The 21,891-nt window shown below is 42.6% G+C and overlaps 1 long non-coding RNA gene across 1 annotated transcript; it reads right to left on the reverse strand.

Annotated features, from left to right (window-relative positions):
* Positions 1-16,178: 16,178 nt before the first annotated feature.
* LOC135501504 (uncharacterized) lies at positions 16,179-17,557 on the reverse strand. Its single transcript, XR_010449598.1, has 2 exons — positions 17,006-17,557; positions 16,179-16,410 (listed from the first exon to the last, which is right to left on the reverse strand). It is a non-coding gene; the product is annotated as an uncharacterized LOC135501504 (long non-coding RNA).
* Between the last annotated feature and the right edge of the window lie 4,334 nt (positions 17,558-21,891).

Here is a 21,891-nt window from a genome sequence, read left to right on the forward strand (position 1 = left end):
GAAAGTCAGCATATTTCGCCGTTATGATTGACGACACCACAGATGTTGCTGTCCTGGAGCAAATGATCATATATGCCAAGTATTTAACAGAGACGCGTACCAAGGTGGTCTTTCTTGGCGTTGACAGCGTAAGTCGGCATAGGCCTGCATATTATTCAAAAGTTTTGACTGTTAATTTTTCGATCTTCAGTCGCTCTCGGATCTCCGATAATTCAAGCCATTGCCGTATAAAATTACTTTTTTTCGCAACAGCTTCCTGCCGGAGATGCGGAGACCGTGAGACGGACCCTTCCTGACTTTCTTTACGAAAAAGAAATCGTTACCCAAGACCGCCTTGCAGCGTTTGGCAGTGACGGTGCAGCGGTCATGGTAGGTGTCAGGAATGGAGTTGCAGCTAGGTTAAAACGGGCGAGTTACCTTTTATTCATTGGTTCTGAAATACATGTTACAAACCAAGACTAAACATCAATCCCATCCCAGCATGAGCTAAATATAGTGAGGTCTGAAGTCTCAGTTGTATCATTATCTATTTTTCAGCTTCATCCTCAACTAGTTTCAAACCACTGTGTTGCCCACAGGTTGGCCCTAGCTGTCGGCTCAGCTGCGAAGAGTGTGCCCTCCGTCAGGACCTTTAACAACACGCTGCAGATGATCTTCAACTTTTACGATAACTCGGCAATACGATCAGCTGGCCTAAAAACTATACAGGTGAGTTTCAAATCTTCTACCCACGATCATCTCAGAAAGAAGCATACCTTTCGTTACTTCCCTGTTGTCCCCTCAATTTGATTTTCTCATCGTATGATAACACATCAATCTCTCTCATTAACTTAAGGCAACTATGAACTTTCCTCAGCTCAAAACCAAGAAGGCTAAAACAACAAGATGGCTGAGCCATGACATTGCGACTGATACTTTGCGCCAGATCTACCCAGCCGTCATCATGAGCCTTGAGCGGGAACATGCAGAGCGGGATGATGCCACTGCCCTTGGTTTGGTTCGCCTCACCAAGACTTGGGAGTTCGTAGCAATGCTACAACTCATGTGCGACGTTTTACCCCAGGTTTCGATACTGTCGAAATGTTTTCAGGTAGGTGGCATCCCCATCAGCAATATGTACATCAATATTGGTCTGTAATTTATCGATTTATCAGATGCCACCAAGCTACTTTCCATTTCGATTTAAACTTGTAAAAGACAAATTTATATCCATTCAAACACTTCATTTTATCTTGAAGGAAAGTGGGGTTGGATTCACCGACATTAAATACAAATTGGATGGGTCTGTTGCCATCATCAAGGCCAAGGCTACCACCCCCGGCAAGTACTTTCAGGCGATGATGGATGGATCTGTCATTGAGGAAATATGGGGCGCCAGAATTGATCTACAGCAGCCGAGTGCAGAGGCTATGCAGCGGTTTAAGAAACAGGTAAGCCGACGCTTTGTAAGAAGTCAAGCATGATTTGAAAAGAAAAGGAACAGAATTGGTTCATAAGACATGTGAAATATCAAAAGTGAATCTAACTTACCATCTAATCATGTTAGTTTAACCTCCCGTTCTTGTTTTTAGAAAGCCGACGCCTTCCTAACTGCACTGACCGAAAATATGAATGAGAGATTCCCCAACGCCGACCTAATTCAGTCATTTTCCGTATTTGATGGAACCTGCCCCGAGTTTCCGAAAGACGTGGATTCGGCAGAGGAGACCGGATATGGGGATAAGGAGATTCAAGTGAGTCGAAACATTAACACGTAGTTCACGTTTCGTGACCAATTGATGAATCGTAATGCAACCTATTGGGGTCCTGTTACTTCAGGGCGGCCTACATTCATGCACTCATCTCCCACGTGACGTTTTTTCAGTTGCTGGCTGCACACTACGGCATACAGATTGACGCCACATTGCAAGAGTGGTCTAATTTGAGAGGCCGCCTGGTAAAGCGAAAAAGAAGAATGCATACAATGACGGTACTGCAGACCTTCGCTGAGCCTGATGACGAGCCCCTATATCCCAACCTAACACATATAGCAAGGGCAGGATTGGTCATTCCCATGTCAACGGCAGGTAATAATATCAAATACCAGAGAGCGCAAAGCCAAGTCGGGAGCCGGCGGTCACCTTCATAATTTATGTGAAAAGCATAAGTGATTAGTGTCGTTCCTCAACTATTGGCCAATAGCAACTACGCATTCCGCCACACCTGCCAAGTTTCTGCAGGCAGCAGTTTAGTTGCAAAATTTGCCATCGGGATTTTAAAGACGGCGCTGCCGAATGCAGGTGATTTAATCTTAATTTTTTCCGTATCTTTCAGACTGCGAACGTGGTTTCAGTTGCCTAAAATGGATTAAGACCGCAATTAGAAACTGGCTCTCCCAAAAAGTCCTCAATGCCCTCATGATGATTTCAATCCATGGCCCCGACCACACCAAGGGGAAAGAGGGGAGGCAATTGCTGCGAAAGGCAGCAGAGATATTGAAAGGCATCAGAAACCGGAACATACATCTGAATCTTGGGCCTGAAGACGAGGAGTCATAAATATGATAATAATATCCCTGACTAAGCCTGTAGCGTTTTCGTTTATTTATTTCCCTACCACAATGGAGATGGCGATGTCCTCGCAACGCTCTGAGCCTGCCACACAGGTCCGAGGTACGCCTATAAAATAGACACCAAACCCGCAATGATCAAAGAAAACAGCAGGTCAGTATCGAAACCTACCTGTATCGCTCCAGACCACCTGTGGGTTTGGCGTGTGGACTGGCCACTGGACGTAAAGCAAATAGTTTGAAAAGTAGCCGCATTTTTCTTGTCCTAATCCGTAATTCTGAAACCGGAAGTTCCTGCATTGTGAAGCGTCCCAGAATCACGACCTTTCCCGAAGTAGGCCATTATACGCTGCTCCCGACAGTTTTAATGTGCATGGCCAAAACACGTGGTAGCATTCGTCAACGGCCGGCGGCGCAGTGGGCTTCCCGCCAAATATTGTTAATGTTGCGGGCGGTACGGAGTTAGTCGGTTGCGCGATGTAGATTTCAATGAAACTGATGGTGGATATGGTGACTGATTATATATACCTTTCTGAAGGTCGGTACATGGAAAAAAATTATGGTATTAATGGTTAGAAAACATTGCCAACGTACATGTTCGTCGTGATTATGCGGCCGATATCGGAGATTTGCCGTAAGTGTTGAATGTTTTGTAGGCGAAGAGGTGTCCAGGTGCTGGGAAATTGCATGTTTAAATACAAAATTTTTTTGGGGGAGACCCCCCCATTCGCGCTCGCACCGAGGCGCTCGTTCTCGTGGCCTATGGCTGCTCCAGCATGATTTCGAGGTATATTTTTTAGTACATCCGCCCCTATTAAACCAGATACGGTGGAGAACACTGAGAGTATGTCTGAACTGCCCTACTCCAGGTCATTTTGTGGCTCGATGCACGAGGACGATGACGTGTGGGGTCAGTGGTTGTACCTTGAAGCACAACAGACTTCTCCACATAGATAAACCACCAAAGCCCAAGCCTCCTGAGATTGATGCCAAGAAAGTTGAATATGCGGTGAAGAAACCAGAGGGAACATCTTCATCAAGTCATGTCACTGCGGCCCGTAGGACACACGTGATGTTGCCAGTTGTTCCAGTAAGAGTCTGGGGACACGATGGTGGTAAGTTTGTAGAAACGTACGTTTTATTGGACAATGGATCAACCACTACTTTCTGTTCTGAGGGCATTGTTAGAGAGTTAGCTTTAACAGGAACAATGTCTGCCATGGAGCTGACCACCCTGGAAAATGATCGTAAACCGGTAACTACCTTTGAGTACAAACTAGAAGTATCGGACCCTCATGAGAAGGAGACGATTGCACTGCCAAAGGTGTTCACCAGGCCAACTCTGAATATGAATCAACGTGTGGTCGTACCCAAAGATCTAGAAGATTGGGGACACCTTCAAGACCTGGATTTGCCAGTTGTAGATAGTCACCGGATCGAGCTGTTGATTGGCCAAGATGTACCCGAAGCGCTGATACCACTCGAGGTGAAGAGAGGTGAGATCGGAGCACCATATGCAATCAGGACTGCTTTGGGATGGACCCATAACGGACCAATTGACTCACATAACCAGTGTCGCATGGTTAATGTCACAACCACCGTCAGTGACCTAGGACTGCAGAAGCAGGTAGGACTGCAGAAGCAGGTAGAAAAGCTATGGAAGCTGGCAAAACGTAGGGGGAGATGACCAAGGCATGTCAGTAAATGATCGCCAGGTGATCTCTCTGTGGGATAAGTCCATCCATCACAAAGACAGCCACTATGTTCTGCCCATCCCATTCAAGGCTACAGATCCAAGTCTGCCAGACAACCTCATCATGGGATCGGATGGTAACGGAGACAAATCGCCAGGCTGCGGCAGTCAAAGCTCAGAAACCAAACAATTATGCAGCTAAAGTCTTCAAGCCCTTGACTAAGCCAGAATTGAAAGCTTTTTTTGGTCTAAGAATTGCAATGGAGATGCTTATACACAAGGACCGGTACGAGTCATACTTTCAAATGGAACAGAACCATGAAGTCACCTACACCCCTGGCTTTCAAAAAGTCCTGTCACGTGATCAGTTCTTGGCAATATGGACCATGTTACACCTTGTTGATGAAAATGATACTACTGTTGATAAAACAGACTAGATATATAAGAATAGATACTTGCTTGACTATCTTCTGGGAAAATTTCGTCACCACTATGTGCCAAGACAACAGTTGTCGCTAGACGAAGGGATGATTCCAGCAAAGAATGCCCTCTCCATCCGCCAATATATAAAGGATAAGCCGATCAAGTGGGGTTTGAAGTCTTTTCTTCCATGTGAAGGCGAGACAGGTTACATTCTGAATGCTGAACTATATACTGGTGCCCGTGCTGATGGTGATGCTATCGCTGAACTTGGAATAACCGGGAACCTAGTTGTGAGACTTAGTGCGCAATATCAAGGACAGAACTATTATCTCTACACGGATCGCTTCTACACGTCTGTTACACTGTGTGAACACTTGCTGCAGCATGATATTATGTTAGCAGGAACTGCTCTTACAAACAGAAGAGGTTTTCCAAAGGAACTCATTCAAGCCAACCTACAACGCGGAGAACACGAGATGCGCTATAACGGTAGATGTGCTGCCTTTGTCTGGTGTGACAAGAAGCCAATCTTCTTTGTCACATCCACTGACATCTCACAACCACTTGACCAAGTGCTCAGATATGATCCCCAGCAACACAGGCGTGTTGAAGTCAATTGCCCTAGAGTTGTGAAAAAGTACAACAATTATATGGGTGGTGTCGACAAGAATGACCAGCTCTGCAAACTTCAATGTTATAGACATCACCACCGCTGGACCCGGAGACTGAATGTGAAGATGTTCATGTGGGCTGTGTTCAACTCTCATGTAATCTATGGTATCAGTGTACCAACAGTACCAGGCAAAAGGAGGCCTACCTTCCATCACTACATTGAGGACTTGTGCCATCAACTGATTGGAAACTTTCACCGGGATGCTCCTGTCATCCCAGCTCATGTTGGCCAAGGACAAGGTCGTCTTACCAACGCACAGAATGAACCAATCCACCTTGCAGAGCATGCTGAAGGTGCCACTACAAACAATAGATGTGAAGTTTGCCTTGAGAGAAACCGCATGTTCAGACAACAGAACCCAGGAGTAGCAGCAGGTGGTCAGCAAACGATTCAAGGAATATGGAAGCTTTCAAGTGTCCACTAGCAGGGACAATACATTATCAATGGGTATTGAGGAGATGGTTTCTGGGCATGATATACAGTATGATGATACATTATTTGAAGTGTTTGAAGATATAGCTTCAGTCATGGTTACCAGTTCTGAGTCGGAAACGGAAATTAAAAAGATTATTGCAGACATGTGTTCAAAGGTAAAAAATCTAGTGACCGATCGCCACATTGTGAACAAATCTCTAAAAGACCAGTTTGAAGCTACACGGACTGAACTCTTCTCAGAGCACTTGGAAGGATTTTCAGACATGACTCCAGAAGCCGGCGGCGCAACCTGAACCCCAGCCACAAAATGCCATGAACATGGAGATTCCTGAACGATATACTCAAACTCTTCGAGGAGAATTGTTCCTGCAGATCGATAGTGGATTCGGCGATCCAAATCGCATTCTGATATTTTGTACGCAAAGGAATCTGGAACTTTTGGCATATTGTGAACATTGGTTTGCTGATGGCACTTTTAAAACAGTTCTGCTCATCTTCTTCCAGTTGTTCACCATCCATGTCTTGCTGAATGACTCTGTGACTGCATGTATTTATGCGTTGCTACCAAACAAAACTCAGGAGACCTAAGCTCGGCTTTTCACCACCATATGACAATTAATTCCCAATGCAAATCCAGAAACATTTTTGATGGACATGGAAAGGGCAGCTTCAAATGCAGCTTCAGAAATCTTCCTAATGTGGATATCAAATACTGCTTTTACCACTTGTCCCAAGCAGTATGGAGGAAGATTCAGGAACAAGATCTTGCCGTGGATTACAGTGAGTTGCGGCAATGATCATTCTGAGCCTACCATTCTTCCAAACGTTCTGGGTCAAGTCGCCATCTCTCATTCTCTCCCATCAACAAGTCATCGCCGTCGGCATCCCCAACAGCGCTTTCTTCTTCCACCACCGGTGGAGCAACAATATCATTAGGTAGAAACATTTTGATCCAAACCCGTCGGCTCCTCTTTAAACCAGGTATCACAAACGCAATGCGTTTCATAGTGGAAAATGACGTATTTGTTGAATGTCATTCAACTTCCCTCTGCTATAAGTAGGTTAAATCCAGATTCTGACTGAGCCGCGTCAGGGAACATCCCAACCACACTACGGTCGCAACACTCCCATTGGTAATTATTCATCCAATCTACTTACGGGTTTTTCCCCTAGCTAGCTGATATTCTAAGCTGTCAATACAATATTTTTAAAATATGTTTCGATGCCCGGATGTTGGTGAAAAAAGCGATCTTTTGTACCATTTCAGGTTGTATTACCAGATTTTCAAGAAGGTATACAGAGCTCCGAGTGGTGAACATATGCTGAAAGACCTGGAGAAGCACGTCGAGCGGTACAACTGCCAGAACGACAAAGAACTTGTGAAATTCAAGGCATTAGACAAAGACTTTGTTGTGGCAGTTTTCAGTCCCTTGATGCAAAGGGTTCATGAACTTGTTGAACAGAGTGGAGAGTTGGTATTCATGGATGCTAGTGTTGGTGTGGACAGATACCACTGCAGAATATTTCTTTTACTGACTCATTCCTGTGCTGGTGGCTTGCCCCTCGGTGTCCTTATAACGACATCTGAGAGTACGGATGTCATCAGTGCTGGACTTGAACTCCTGATGAAAGTTTTACCTGATCGAGCATTTTATGGTAGAGGACAGGAGGGGCCTGCAGTTTTTATGACAGATGATGATTCCACAGCTGAAATATCTGCTCTCACAAACTGTTTCCCTGACTCTGTATTGCTGCTGTGTGTTTTTCACGTGCTTCAAGCCAATTGGCGCTACTAGTGGGATGCAAAACATAGCATAAAGAAAGAAGACAAGCCTCATCTGTTTTCTTTGTTAAAGGAGATGGTCTTTGCTAATGAGGAGGAGGAACTCTTCCAGAAGTATGATCGTGCACTTGAAGATCCCATTGTGCAACGATACGGAGGATTTCTTCACCATCTTCAGGACACTTATGATCGTCGCCATGCTTGGGTTGAAAGCCTGCGTAGGAGTTACCAATACGTGGTAATAACACCAATAACTATGTTGAGGCAGCTATGCGAATTCTAAAAGACAAATTGTTCAACCGTGTAAAGGCTTTCAATATTGTTCAACTTCTAGATTTCATGCTCACCAGGTTTGAGGCATACTACGTGCGTCGATTGATCGATGTTGCCAACATGCGATTAGATGGCTGCATGTCCATATCAAACCGGTACATGCTGAAAGGTGATCTGAAAATCACTAAGGATGATATCAAACAATTCCCAAATTTGATATTCAGTGTGCCAAGTGAGACAAAAAAGGATGTAACCTACCATGTTGACATGTCTATGGGTCTGTGCTCCTATTACACCGGTAAAACTGGAGGCCACTGCAAACACCAGGCTGCAATTGTGAAGCATTTTTGGATGGAATCTGTTAATTTTGTCCCGGTCACATCTACTGTCTTGTGTGGTCGTCTCTACCAAGTGGCCACTGGCTGCACTGAATTGCCTAGTAGTTGGTTTGTCAGTCTTAGGGATGCACATCAAAATCAGCCAGCACAAGTTGTCTCCATGTCAGATGATGAATCAGTGATGCCAGCAGCTTCTCTAGACACTGGTTCGCCTACTGGTTCAACTGAAACCACAGTGGCCTTTGATCCTGAGCATCCTCCAAATGAGAATGACCATTGGAGCCTCGAGCAACAAAGGCAACTGCAGAATAGATTCTTACTCGTCATGGTGGGCAACCAGTGAGAAGTTATGATACCAACAACAGTGACATGAGTGATGAACTTAACACACTTCAGCAGCAGATCATGAAAGCTGCGGAAGATATTTGCTCAAGAATAGAGAAAAACCCCGAGTTGAGAGCATCTACCAAGAAATTTGTGAAAATGTCTGATGAACTTATTACCGATACTGCTTTGGATTCAGCTCTAGCATGTTTCGGGAGATATACAGGTGCTGGTGTTACCAAGGCCTCTACCAAATCCAGATCAAAGATAAAGCCTCGTGGGTCTACAATTGGTGTGCAGCCAACAGCCATCGCACGAAGGAAATCTGATCTTGGGGGGAGAAGATGCCTCATTACTGGACGAAACACAAAAGCGTCCAAATGCCCTGTCAAGAGACCAAGCTCAGAAAGTGTAGGAAGTCTCCTTCCCAAGAAAAGACAAAGGAAGGCTCCACACAATTTAGCTCACTGTGTAATGAAGAACCAGAGTTTGGGAAAAACACACAGCAGTAAGTTGTGAATGTTCTCTAATGCAGTACTAGTGTACTAGTATTTGCACGCTTCACCCATTCTTAATTTGGGTTCAGTTTGATGTTAGGTGTAGAACCTAGCCGCACTTACACCACCTGAAAATGGACCACCAATCTTGGTTCGGGAACCAATGCCGCACCATCGAAAATCCACCAAGCGCTTAATACACCAGCGCTGCAGCTAGTTATAAAATCCGGCTACAGATGGCGCGCAAACAATAAATTGCATGCGCAGAAAGCGCCATTTCGAAAGCGCCGCCTGGAGCCAAACCATCTAACTAGCTAATTGCCGATCCATTTGCGCGTACACCACGACAAAGCCGAGCTTTTAACAAGCCGGGCGAATTTGGACCATCAAGCTTGGTGGGACAAATTCGCTCGGCAATTTGTATCGGCAATGGATTGCCGAACCAATTTGTCGCGGCAATGTGGTGGTGTAAGTGCAATTGGTCCACCAATATTTCGTGGTGTAAGCACAGCTTATGAGTCAAGTACATGTGGTGTATACTAATATTTTGAAACTAAATAAATCAGACAAATCATATGGAAATCTTTCTTGTGTTATTATGTCTTTCAATTTTGTGGCTTTCCAGAAGTCTCACAATGTATTTCTCACAACCATAGGTGCTACCATCTGTAAAGTGGCGATCTCTAGATGTACCCAAAATATCAATTGATAGTTCTTCTCCTGTATGAATATGTTCAGAAGTAACAATAACAATAACAAACAGACAAAAGCACTGCAAAATTGTTAAGTCAGAAATTTAAACAAAGGCACGTGTGAACGATACCTATATATGGGCTATGACGTCACTCGAAATCTGATTGGTTAAGAACGTACACAATGCTTTGCTGAAAGGGTGAGGAAAAAAATTGCGCCCTGGCCCAAGGTTTTATTATTTTGAGTCGATCCCTCATTTAGGCCAGTACTGTTGATGGGTGTGCCCTGGCCCAAGGTTTTATGATTTTGAGTCGACCCCTCATTTAGGCCAGTGCTGTTGATGGGTGTGCCCTGGCCCAAGGTTTTATGATTTTGAGTCGATCCCTCATTTAGGCCAGTGCTGTTGATGGGTGTGCCCTGGCCCAAGGTTTTGTGATTTTGAGTCGATCCCTCATTTAGGCCAGTACTGTTGATGGGTGCGCCCTGGCCAAAGGTTTTATGATTTTGAGTCGATCCCTATTTAGGCCAGTACTGTTGATGGGTGTGCCCTGGCCCAAGGTTTTGTGATTTTGAGTCGATCCCTCCTTTAGGTCAGTGCTGTTGATGAATCCAATTAAAAATCAATGAAGAATAAAAAATTCTATTAAGTATTGTTCTAATATTGAATATATTTTCATATAAAGACAAGTACTCTACTGTTCGTACTGATGAAACTTGAATATGAGTATGCATAATTTAGCAAGGCCACAATACACATTGATTCACCGTGCATCATTGCGTCGCGTCACGATTTCAAGGCAGGTCAATAACTTCAAATGTAAATAGCTCTAAAACTGTTTCGTGCATCGTAATAAAAATTATACCAGCGTAATCTCAGTTTTTCTCTTCATATTGTCCTTTCATACTGATAAAATCCTCAAATTATTACTGTGCCGACTTGCGAACGGAACTTTGGATTGTGTGTAAAATCGGCGACGTGAAAGTTGTGCGGGAATGTCGCGGCTTTTCGAGGGCCGTTCGTTTGATATCCTGTGATCCTTCAAAAAGCCGCGGGCCTTCTCCTTATTTGGCTGAGATGAAATTTAAGGATGCAGAAGAAGGGACCAATGAGAACCCCCAGAAAAAGTACCAAGTCATTCCGTTCCCGATTTTTTGAGATTTTGACACGGTAAGTTTAGTCTTCATTTCCATCTCCGTGTTTCGAAAACAACGAAATATCTGCTCAAAGCACATCGACACGCTAACACAACAACTCACCGTGATTACGCCTATGTAAATTATATAAACATTGCACACGTTCTAGATCCGCGGATATTGATTTTGTTGGCGAATACCCTCCAAAAAACTGAAAGATTTTGACGTAAATGTTACTTGTTTGTGATGACGGCGAACGATCCTGCCGCCATGATGAAATTCCTGGAAAGACCTGTCAATCAGCTCTGACGCTGCACACGTCACGGCTGGCTCGCCGTTAATTGGTGGATGAGCGAGATGGCGCGACGTTCATTGGCCGACAATTTTACGTCACCGATCGTGTAAACATAAACCCACGTGGGTTGGGTGATCGCACGTGGGATGATCTTGCTGGGTAGAACCTCTTATTACTTCGTTATTATTGAATTAATTCACGATCATTAATGATATAGTGTGATCACATGAAAATATCACGGCTTCACTGCTCACACATGTTGGATTATTTTCAATATTTCGGCACTGTTGCTGTCAAAAATATCCTGGTTTTAAACTGTCGCTGTTAAAGCTCACTAAATATCCATGACGTCAGATACATACATAAACAGCGGGGCCCGGATCATGTATATTCAGAAGACGTCAATGTTTTCATTATCTTTATGTGAGCTGGGTTTGGAAGGACTGTTTACAAACATCAGCTTATTGGGAATGATGGTTACTCATTGCCTGAAGACCTACTGACGAAACTAAGACCCCCACTACAAAAACAAGACCCAACATTAAAACAAAGACCATCTCACTTCTGCATCAAGACCCCATGTCTAAACTTAAGACCATAAAGACTATACCTAGAAGACTAAACTTGATATTGAGCTCCATGCTCCCCGGTGGCCAGGGAATGGCCACAGGGGGGAACCCCTGCCCAAATTTTCAATTTTTTTATAACTTGATATTGAGCTTCATGCTCCCGGTGGCCAGGGAATGGCCACAGGGGGGAACCCCTGCCCAAATTTTCAATTTTTTTATAACTTGATATTGAGCTCCATCATGCTCCCCGGTGGCCAGGGAATGGCCACAGGGGGTATAGCCCTGTCCAAATTTTCAAATATCTAAGGGTTAGTTTGGATTTTTTAGGTGTTCTTTCATCATGTTGACCATTGGGGAAGTTTGGAAAATCGTCAGAGATGGAAAAGGGTCAGTTGGAGCAGTTGCAGCACAGCTCGGTTTTGATTTCAAATCATTTAAGAACGAAATAGCAAAGATCAAGAAAAAAAGAGAACGGTTGAGAACTTCAAAAAAGTACCCAGAGCTGAAGGAGTATGAGGCACAACCTTTTAATTTAGGTGAGTTAAGTTAATTAGTAGTACCATGGAGGTATTATAAATAAAATAAATTATTAATACCTCCATGGTAGTACATGAGTATGGCAGTATGTTACTCCTTATAGTTCAAGGCCCGGGGTTCAAGGACTCAACATAAGTGATATCCAGTTGCAATCTACAATGTAGAAATAGCAATTAACAGATAGATAAAGTAAAGACCACCACAGGGGATTTGCAAAACTCAAACAATCTTTCTTTGCAGTGATGCAAGCTTCTAACGGCAGCACAGCAGAGGATGTTGGAAATGCTGAAGATGATCAGCCAGAAGTTGGTGACGTTGACGATGACCAGCCTGTTGCTACACATTCCTGTAAGTGCTAGAAGTAAAATGTTAGTACTTCATTAAAAATAACTTGACCACGTGTGTTGGTAAGATAAAGATACACTGACATTGTACTATTGTAATTTAATCTAATTGAAGAAGATACAGCAAACAAGGAAGAGTATTCAGTATAGTCATCTTTATTACAGTGATTGAAACTGACAGTGGTCGAGAAGAGCCACCTATGGATGAGGCGGAACCTCCTACTGTTTTGGAATTGCTTCCTTTGAGGGTTGATGATGACTCAGATAAAAGTAAGTATAACTGTATCCGACACTATAACCGATAATCTGTCTCATAAATAGCTGTGCAAATTTGCTTGAAGGCCTTCTTCTTTGTTAACTGTAATGTCTGTCCTACAGCATGTTAATGAGAGTTGGACAATACAATGTAGTTGAAGTTTTAAGTATGATTTTATATTTTTACACTTGACTATGGCCTCCCTAAATGGCAGTCTCTACTTAGAGGATGACTGGCAAGTGTCCTGTTCTCTTTCCAGATGCTGCTGTCACTAACAACCTGCTCATGAAACATAAAGCCAAGCAGAATCTTAATTTCATCAAAACTCTTGATGGTCATATCACGGAAAAGAAGCGGACTTTAAAAGAGTTGCAGAGAAAAGCCAATGCATTAACTGGAAAGTACAAGAAATATAATGTTGATCGAAGGGAAGAAAATGCCAAGAAAAACTACATGGAGCTTTGTTCTAAGCGAATCAGTTTACGGAAAGCTACCAGCAATCTTGATGATGCCAATGAGAGAATCCAGGTTTTGACTGAGGCAAACAGACAACTTCAAGACAAAGTGGAAGCCCTTGAAAAAAGCGTTTCTGAACTTGAGACAAAATTGCGAAAGAAAAAGAAGCGAGTGAACCGCAAGAAAAAGGAACATCGAAAGAAGAATAGAAAGAAACTAGATGAAGTGAAAATCAAACTCCAACAGACAGAAAAGGCTCTAGAAGTTGCGAATGACGTCATTAAAGAACTTGAGGAGACTTCAACTGCCTCGCAGCTTGACATGAAAGCAGGAAAGGAGTTTTCAACTCAGACCCGCCAAGCTGTCATGAACCTTACAGCTCTAGAAATAGCGGCACAAAAAATTCCACTGGTTATACAGTCAGTAGCAACAGATCTGTTTAAAATCTCCATCCCAAATTCCCAATTGCCAAGCAGGACACTGGTACAAAATATTGTGACAGAGAGTCACTATATTGCAAAAAGATTTATCTCTGATAAACTTGAGAATGTAAACAGCTGGGGCTCAGGGACTGACGGAACGTCTCGAAGGAAGGTGAAAATCCTTGACACTGCCATTCAGTTGTCAACAGGGGATAACATTTCTCTCGGGTTTACAAGAGTGGCCAGTGAGACTGGTGTTGCCATCTCATCAAATCTCCAAAAAGCTGTGAATGAATTGGCGGAAGTCAGCACACACAAAGTTGAAGGTGGCACTTCACAGCAGTATATCAGTGATACCCTTCAAAAACTGTCGTTTACCATGAGTGACAGGGCGGCCAATGAGAAACAAGACGCCCAAGGGCCTGGCGCTCAGCTGAGTTGTTGCTGCGTTGTTCGTATATATTACATTACTCGTCAAACTCTACTAAACTAAGGACTCAAAGCCTAAGGATATTAGCTTCTGGATGTGTAACAGTGAATTACGGTAGACTGGCGCAATCTACTTCAAGCAAGCTCCACCCTTGCAATGTGTGCGCAAACAGATAACCTAACCTATATTGGACCATCAATTCTACACACAGCAACATGATTCAACCTCAGCTGTTACCATGATGATGATGATGATGATCCTTTTCGCAAATTGGTCGTCTTCTGTCTTTCTTCCATACTTCAGTGCCACCGGATGTAGTCTGCCCTTGTGGAGGGATCCTTTCAGCACCGGGACACAAGAATCCATGCGAATTGAATCACATGGAGAGACTAGCCCAATCACCCGCTTTTGGCTGGGTAGAAATGGGTAAATCTCGCAGACTGGACCTTAAACTCTACTGCCGACGTGTGAGGCCGGTCTGACAGATGAGTAAGTGGGGTCCACCTAATGCAGAAGGCACCAGTTTCCCTAACTAAAAGGGTAACATTAACAAAATGCTCTACCCAACTCTATTATTGCCTAAAGGCCTGTGTACACTAGTAAAATATTAGCAACATTTTTACATTTCCAGTTGCAACAAATGTTGCAAAAATGTTGCGTAGTGTGTACAGAGCAAAACGCGTCTTACAACATGTTGTAAAATTGTTGCAAATTAAATGCAATGCAATTCTTTGTTGCATGTTGTAAAAATGTTGCAAACTCTTCAGCTAATCAGAAATAGGATTTGCGTCATGTGATCTACCGGAGTTCATGTGACTTGAACAAGAAGCAGGTATAGCAACTCTCAAGTGAGTGTCTTGCTTCGTAGGGTGATGAAACCTTTTCTAGAAGTTTTTGTGTGACGGCTTGTCAGTCAGCCGCAACTCCTTTAGGCTGCGTATCCATAGGCTGTTCCGTGCCCTGCACAACATTCCCTTTTTACCGCCTGGCGCGCCACACGGACAATGAACCTTCGTTGGTGTTATTGATCGTTCCCATAGGTTATGCCGTGTCACATTGCGGGCATATATGCACTGTGGATTGGGAATATAGGCCCATATTGGGATTGAACATGTCCATTCTTTTGCGAGTGAACAACACGGAAGCAATGTCTGAGGCGAAATTAATTCAAGAGGTTCATCAACGGGAACTACTCTGGGATCCCGAAACTGATGATTATCATAACAAGCACGAACCTGTAATTTGTTGCTTAAAAGTCAGGTTTTATATACATGTACATGTCAATTTGATGTTGCAAGTGAAAATACAAGTTACTTGTATTTTCATTTTCAATATTCATAAGAAATTGTCTTCTGAAATAATGACAGCGTGCGGATAAACGCGATTGACCGCTGCGAAATGAGGACTACAAAGGCCTACATGACCAAAAAGGAATATCCAATGGAGACTCAGGGCATAGTGCCAGGTCACAAGGCTGTTACGCCATAAAGCCACACTACACAAGGGCATACCCTATGGATACGCGGCCTTAACAGGCAGTGGTATGCCCCATCATCCACCCTCATTTTGATCCAGGGCCTGGTCCATATTCTCTTTGGTTATTTCGCCGCCTCTTCCGTCTCTCAACAATGACAGCTAAAATTGCTGCAGAAGCACTCAAAACACATCTTCTCTCCTTGGAATCATCCATTTTCCCTCCAAAATACCTATTTCCCTTTGTTCCCACTAAAAAGTTTGCAACAATTTACCAACATGTTGTAAAAATGTTGCTAATTTGTTGCAATTTTGTTGCTAGTGAACACAGGGCCTTGAAGGGCTTGTTGCAAAATTGTTGTAAAAATGTTGGTAAAATGTTGGTAAAATGTTGGTAAAATGTTGGTAAAATGTTGGTAAAATGTTGGTAAAATGTTGGTAAAATGTTGGTAAAATGTTGCTAATATTTTACTAGTGTACACCCTGCTTAAGTCAAGTGAAACTCTTAACAAACCTTAGCAGAATGCCACCATTGAAATGTTGATAATAATGATAGCAAGTAAAAACTTTAAACAGATAGACTTGATTTTTTTAACCAACTGCCACATGCGGTTTTCTTTATTTAGTAAATTTTGAGGTAAGTATTACAGAATGAAATACTTGAATACTAGAATTGCCTGGCTCTTCTGATGATTGCACTGGTGAACACCGAAGTCGATGGGATGTGCAAAGTCATAGCTCGATCCTCTCTCTTGGTCATCTTTGAGATGTAGTCACCAAATATGTTCAAATGCAGCTGCAGATCATTCCTGTCCTGCAAAACATGATGAGGAGATAACATTTTAATTTTGATAGAATAGGTAAGCTAGCCAAGTTTTATATCAAATACAAGGCCAACAACAACTGATAAGGCGCTAGGGCCGAATGATCAAGGAAGTTCATTGATATGATTGGGAATACATTGTGATAAGAGTGATGAATCGGCCCCGTTTGAAGCATTGTGCTATGTACAGTGTGCAAGTGTCAGTGTGTATCATATCGCATTTACTGTTTGTTGACATTTCAAATCGCTGGCGTCGATCCTCAATTACACTGTTTATGTACATTGGCAACCTTACCCGATGATATCAGAACGATGTTTATTATTGTCTTGTTTATTCACATTAGTTCTGCTATGTGACAAGAGTTATTTGTTGAGAAATCCATGATTTAAAGCCGGACTTTGACATCGTTTCTCAGACCAACCAAGCTGCATTTCGCAGATCGTTTTTCAACGATCGTCGACGAACTATTTCAAATTAATCACATCCAATTAAACAATCCAAGCCTTCCCTAATGTCATCAACATGCAATAACACAAGCAGCCAAATATTATCGCCTATGAAATTGTGAATTTAATGAGAACTTACCTCTGAATTGACAGAACGCGATCTATTCCATAGCATGGTCTCCTTACGTCTGAACTGCGCAGACTCGAGACGTGACGTTCGCTGCATGTGTGATTGGACGTGGGATAACTCGCGCGAAATTTAAAATGCTCTTCTTGGGGGGTGCTCACTAAATTGCGCCAGTAACACCACCTGGTGAGAAATTCATGAACTACGCCTATTGATAATGAAAGAGAAAGCTTTGCTCTATAAAATTAGATTTGATTCATGATCCCCAACTGAGAAATCAGCTGCTGGAAAAGTTTTTGGAAAATTTCGCTTGGTGCCACCTAGTGGCCAAACCGCTCATCCTGCCGGACCCACATTTGGTCTATTCAGGAGTCCTGAAGGGTCTCAACGCCTCAGAGGGAAAATCTATCGCCTATCCGCCATAGTTTTGAAACGTGCCTGTTTAACGGACAGACAGACAGACAGACAGACAGACAGACAGACAGACAGACAGACAGACAGACAGACAGACGGACACTCATTCTACCATTTACTCATATGAATAGCTCAGCTTTTCAGCTGAGCTAAAAAGCTGCCAGGCTCATTGACAAATGGTGTGAAGAATCCCTGCCCCTTGATGGTGAGGAACGTGGTCAAGTGCATTCATTCCATTGTATGGCCCATGTTCTCTTGGGATTTATGAGTGGCTGCACAGAAGCATTGAAAACTCTGGAACCTGAAATAGTTCTAGTCCATGGCAAACTTGGACGAAATAAATGTCCAGCATTTTCGTTTTGGAAAAAGGAAACTGCTACGTCGCGCACTATCAGAAACGCGTCTGACATATTTGGGCCAGTTGGTGTGTATAATGGTATGAGAGATGTATGGGAGGCACATTGCGCAATAAATGGAATAAAGTCATTTATTCAAAACTATCGAGACAACCGTTTCAATAACTATTTTGAAAATGCAGCGCAATGTTGCCTCCACCGTACAGAATTTCTCGCTCTTCTTGACCAGCACTGCCCAGGAGCTAAAGCCAGCAAGAACTCTTCTGTTAAATGGGACTTCGGTGATCCCATTATTACTACGATGTTGCAGGCACTTGGTTTAGTATTCGTTCTCATTACTGGTCCCTACTGGCTGCTGGTGAATGATTCTTCAGTCCAGTACTTGCATTTGTATACTTTTATCCAGCCGCTGCATGAGTTCATCACAGCTTGTTCGGAAGATCCCAGGCCACTGCTCCTCGGTGAGACCCCACTGCCAGACTACCAAATCAAACACCATGAGTTGTACTTTCCGAAGGTTTCTCTCCTCTTCGATGAGACCCTTGAAGATATTTATATCCAGACATTAAAGACCATTTGCAGAGCATTCAAAAAGACCATTGAAAAACAGCTAGTAGATTTCCTGCTGAATGGAAAATATTCAGCTGCCCCAGATCAGATCGAAGTTCAACGAACATCATTTGCACCTGTAACAAACTTGTCTTGTGAGCACCATTTTGGGGATTTTGATGCCAGCCAGAAGCGGCGACCCTCAGCTTCCTTGTTTCTACACTCCACCATCCAAATCCTGAAAAGAAACCGAAAACAAATGAAGAAGTGGTACGATATGATGAGCGAAAATGAAAAAGAGGCCCTGTGGCGATACGCACGTGATCATGGCAAAAAAATGCGACAGAAACACCTGGCAGAGGAGAAGGGAGAGCTGATATCGATAATGGAGAAAGACACACCGGAGAACAATGCAAACCAGAAGAAGAGGAAGAAAACACTTGCCGACCAAAAAAAAGCTGAGACAGACATGGAGCAACTCTCTGCCATGTTGAAAGATGGAACGAAAGGTCTTCAGGTTGGAAAATGGGTAGCTGTTGCTTACCAAGACGACTGGTATCCAGGCAAGTTGAAAATGTCCCCTTTTCTTTTGTTACAATTGCCAGTGAAATTAAAGGATTAATGAAATAGTTACTCAATGAAATAAAAACAAACCATCCACTTACTTGTACTTGATACTGTTTAGTCTCCATGTTCAGAAGACTATGAAAGTTTACCAAATAATATTGAATTCTTATAATCAAATTTTGTTCTTCTCAGGAACTGTAGTCAAGATGATAACACAAGAGACAAGAGAGGCAGCCGAAGGGAGCAATGATGGGATGGATGATGAGTGTGATGTCATGGCGTTGGTTGACTTTCATACCAATTCCAGAAGAAAAGAGGAATTCACCTGGCCAAGCGGCGAAGACCAGCAGAATGTTATGCCAAAGTTCATCATCTCCAGCAGCATTGAAGTTACCACCACTACAGGAAGGATCTGGTCGATCGCCAAAAAAACAATGGATGATATTTCTGATATCTATTCACTTTTCAAAAAACTGTACTTTGACAACACTGATTTAGACTGATGCTAGTACAAAGAATTCCAATTCTCATTCATGTGACTCTTTGACCTGCCTTGAAATCTATTGACAGTGATTCACATTTTTTTGTGGCGGCATTTCAAAGTTAATTCTCACGTTCTCCTCAATAGTCAGTTGCGCTTTTAAATCTTACCAACAGCTTTTTCAAATCAAGATGTCTGCAACAGTTTATGTTACATTAATTTGTTGCTGTAGAATAATAGCTGCAGTTCAGTCCGAGAACTTTATTGCCAGTGTTCTAAGCTGCATTTTGATATATCACATGCCATATTTCAAAATTGGGCAAAGATTCTCGAAAAAATATATACACGGCGGCCATTTTGAATTTTCAATCTTGCAACAAAATGGCCGCCATCGTAGAAAAATATTCAGTGTTCTATGAACCTCTCTTTAAGGATTGAATGCACAATACTGAAATTGTGTTTTCTTTTTTTGAATTACTCATTAATTGATTCGTTTTAAACAATGGATGTAAGAGGTTTTCTGGTGCTGGCGGCCATTTTGAATCAAGATGGCCGCCATCTTAGGGATATTTTTCGATTTTTCGCTAGATTTGGGAAGGTTTGACCAAAGTTCAATGATACCTGACTATTATTTGCTGAATTAACATCTTGGCAATCAACTTAACACCATTTCTCTCTTTTGTAATGAATCTGTGGTATCGAATTAACGTAATTTATGCAAATTACGTGTGCTCTCCTGATTGGCCGATCTCAAATCTGAGCCCGCGAACGCGTTTCTCGTCAAATTTTAACATAGTTCAGTAATTTTTATCAAAATTCAGTAAATATTAGTAAGTTAATCTGCTTTTCAGTTGATTTTCTTATGTTAAATGCAAGAAATCCCTCGAAATCATTAACAGAGTCCCCCTCAGCCAATCTAAGGCTAATCCCTTAGACCTTATAAGTTGAACCGGACCAAAACAAGGCCTGTTTCGGCACCTTTAATTTGCTATATCTTGAGAACCAGTCACCCGATTTTCAAAATATAAACAGTTATATGCTTGTTTTAAAGGGTACCATCAGACTGCTGTGAAAAAAAAACAGTCTTTCAACATTCAAAATTTAAGTGGCCTTGCTACATAATTTCAAATAGAAGAAAATTTACCAATTTGTTTTCAATTTCAGAACTTTCGGTTTGGCTGCATACCGGCAATTCACCTGGTGGACTCACGATCGCCATGGTAAACGTGTACGAAAAGTCATTCCCTCATGTGTAGTAAACATAATCAGAGAGACTTACCCAGAGCCCAATGGACAGTATATTGGATTTAGAGAGGCTGATGAAACTGACACTGTATATCCAGACTTGCTTTGCCAAGTAATGACAATGGTCAATATAGGAGAACAGATTTTTCCCAAATTTTGTTAAATAATGTGCCAAAAACATAATATTTTCAGTTACATTGCAATAGTATTGTCATATCACTAAGGGATCACGTCCAAAGTCCACACGTGAATATTCGCGTGTAGAAATCCCCTTGACCTTGGACGGGTGTTACTCTATGCCATCTAGAATGGTTGTCTGGTAAGAATCGTCATTGGTTTCGAACATCATAATTGCACTTTTACGCCACCAATATTTGATAGTTACTAGTAAAGTTACCCGTGGTATGGCTTAAGCCACAACCACATCAACAATTTTTCTTCAGCAAGATATGATAACACCAGATGTCGGGTGGAGCTACTTGGAGAACTAAACTTGCTGTGTCGTCCAGACTAAACATGAATTCTAGAGAACACTTCCTAAAGATTCAGTGGGAAAGAGAGTCCAGATCAAAATTACTCGTTTACTGGCCTCTCTTTAGCAAGGAGGGCGCTAAAGGTTGGGTTACAGCATATTTCGAGTGCCTGTTTTATACACCAAACCTAAAATGCAAACGCCATAAAAACTTGTACAAAAATACGCCCCAAATTAATTTACAATATAGACCGAGGTCAAGTTTTTACATTACAACCCACCCAGAATGTAGAAATGCTTGTTTTCCCCTCAATGCTGTTGAAAACACTGGTCAGAAAGTGGATGGTGCTGCACCTGGAGTGACAACATGTTGCTTGAAAATAGAACAGGCAGCTCAGACAACAACACTGGTGGAAAGTATTAAATTACTTGAATAAGAAAAGTTGTTGAGTTGACCAAAAACAGGTGTAAAACTCGCCGGACAACATGGACAACTCGCCATTGACACTTTGCAAATTGCACTGGTCTGTCACTTTGTTCGCTGATGACGTCATCAACACATTTTGGTTCCCGAAGTCTCCAACAGATGGCAGGGCGAAAGTTGCAAATTGACTGCTCTTCACTGGTCTGTCACTTTGTTCGCTACTGATGACGTCATCAACACGAAACGGTCAACTTCGGCAATGTCCGGCAATTTCCGTGCGTTTTAGATCAGACAAAATTCCTGAATAAAATCGCTAAAAAGTCCACATTCCCGGCAAATGTTTAGACTGAGAATCGATCATTTTGTGAACGGAAAGGTAGTGAAAGGTTA

This window comes from Lineus longissimus, chromosome 17 (genome assembly GCF_910592395.1).
Source record: "Lineus longissimus chromosome 17, tnLinLong1.2, whole genome shotgun sequence".
NCBI lineage: Eukaryota > Metazoa > Nemertea > Pilidiophora > Heteronemertea > Lineidae > Lineus > Lineus longissimus.